Source organism: Salvelinus fontinalis, unplaced genomic scaffold, assembly GCF_029448725.1.
Source record: "Salvelinus fontinalis isolate EN_2023a unplaced genomic scaffold, ASM2944872v1 scaffold_2162, whole genome shotgun sequence".
NCBI classification, from domain to species: domain Eukaryota; kingdom Metazoa; phylum Chordata; class Actinopteri; order Salmoniformes; family Salmonidae; genus Salvelinus; species Salvelinus fontinalis.
In genome coordinates, this window is record NW_026602371.1 from 1 (window position 1) to 1903 (window position 1903).

A 1903-nucleotide genomic window follows, 5' to 3' on the forward strand; every position below is an offset into this window, starting at 1 on the left:
AGGTTTCTATCCCATACCGGGAGTAGAACCTATGACACCTGTGCGTACACCAGAAATCCTTACCGATAGACCATATGGGAAAAGACTTTCTTAAAAAAAACATCACAGACAAATCTATAAATGTTGAAATGATGCCTTTTGTAATTAATAGCTCCATTTTTTTTCTCAGAGATGTTGGGATGAAAAGTCCCATATAAAATCAGTCTAAAATGTGTTTGAAAAGAGAACAGCCAGACACAATGAAAAGTATACAGTATCATTCCCGCCTTGATTTCAATCAATTAAATATAGTGACGAGCCAGCCAGGAGTCGAACCTAGAATCTTCTGATCCGTAGTCAGACACGTTATCCATTGCGCCACTGGCCCCACAGACAACCTGAAGTCAGGTCACTGCTAGAACAGTGTACACAGTCATAGCTTTTGTCAAAGACAAGGTTCTTTGGTTTTCTGTTACAGATGCATATCTTCATTTGATCCTCCTGTTGTTGCATGAATTTTACTGCAGAGCAAGAACTGCAAACAAGATTGTGTATTCAACGTTTAAAAAGCCTTGTCAATTTTGAATCTACATAACATGTCACATTTCCTGAGGGAATACTTTTGTATTGTGTGATACTGCAGCCAGTTAAAATATGTTGTTACACAAGTGCATGGCACACGACAAGATGTTCTTTCCCATACCGGGAGTTGAACCCGGGCCAAAAGGGTGAAAACCAGGAATCCTTACCGCTAGACCATATGGGAAGACGTTTCCTTTAAAAAACATCAAGGTCAAAACTATAAATGTTGAAATTATGCCTGTTGTAATTAAAAGCGCCATATTTTTTCTCAGAGATGTTGGGGAAAAGTCCCATATAAAATCAGTCTAAAATGTGTTTGAAGAGAGAACAGCCAGACACAATGAAAAGTATACAGTATTTTTCCCAGCTTGATTTTGGTCAACTAAAGACAGTGTTGATTCAGCCAGGATTTCAACCTTGAATCTTCTGATCTGTGTACACAGTCATAGCGTCTGTCACGACAAGGTTCCTTGGTTTTCTGTTACAGATGCATATCTTCATTTGATCCTCCTGTTGTTGCATGAATTTTACTGCAGAGCAAGAAATGCAAACATGAAGTGTATTCAACGTTTAAAAAGCATTGTCAATTTTGAATCTACATAACATTTCACATTTCCTGTTACTGAGGGAATATTGTTGTGTTGTGTGATACTGCTGCCAGGTAAAATCTGTTGTTACACAAGTGCATGCCAAATAATAAGGTTTCTATCCCATACCGGGAGTAGAACCTATGACACCTGTGCGTACACCAGAAATCCTTACCGATAGACCATATGGGAAAAGACTTGCTTAAAAAAAACATCACAGACAAATCTATAAATGTTGAAATGATGCCTTTTGTAATTAATAGCTCCATTTTTTTTCTCAGAGATGTTGGGATGAAAAGTCCCATATAAAATCAGTCTAAAATGTGTTTGAAAAGAGAACAGCCAGACACAATGAAAAGTATACAGTATCATTCCCGGCTTGATTTCAATCAATTAAATATAGTGACGAGCCAGCCAGGAGTCGAACCTAGAATCTTCTGATCCGTAGTCAGACACGTTATCCATTGCGCCACTAGCCCCACAGACAACCTGAAGTCAGGTCACTGCTAGAACAGTGTACACAGTCATAGCTTTTGTCAAAGACAAGGTTCTTTGGTTTTCTGTTACAGATGCATATCTTCATTTGATCCTCCTGTTGTTGCATGAATTTTACTGCAGAGCAAGAACTGCAAACAAGATTGTGTATTCAACGTTTAAAAAGCCTTGTCAATTTTGAATCTACATAACATGTCACATTTCCTGAGGGAATACTTTTGTATTGTGTGATACTGCAGCCAGTTAAAATATGTTGTTAC

At 38.1% G+C, this 1903-nt stretch overlaps 2 non-coding genes across 2 annotated transcripts; both read right to left on the reverse strand.

Annotated features, from left to right (window-relative positions):
• Window positions 1–294: 294 nt before the first annotated feature.
• Window positions 295–367, reverse strand: trnar-acg (transfer RNA arginine (anticodon ACG)). Its single transcript has one exon. It is a non-coding gene; the product is annotated as a tRNA-Arg (tRNA).
• A 1187-nt stretch (window positions 368–1554) lies between these two features.
• Window positions 1555–1627, reverse strand: trnar-acg (transfer RNA arginine (anticodon ACG)). Its single transcript has one exon. It is a non-coding gene; the product is annotated as a tRNA-Arg (tRNA).
• Between the last annotated feature and the right edge of the window lie 276 nt (window positions 1628–1903).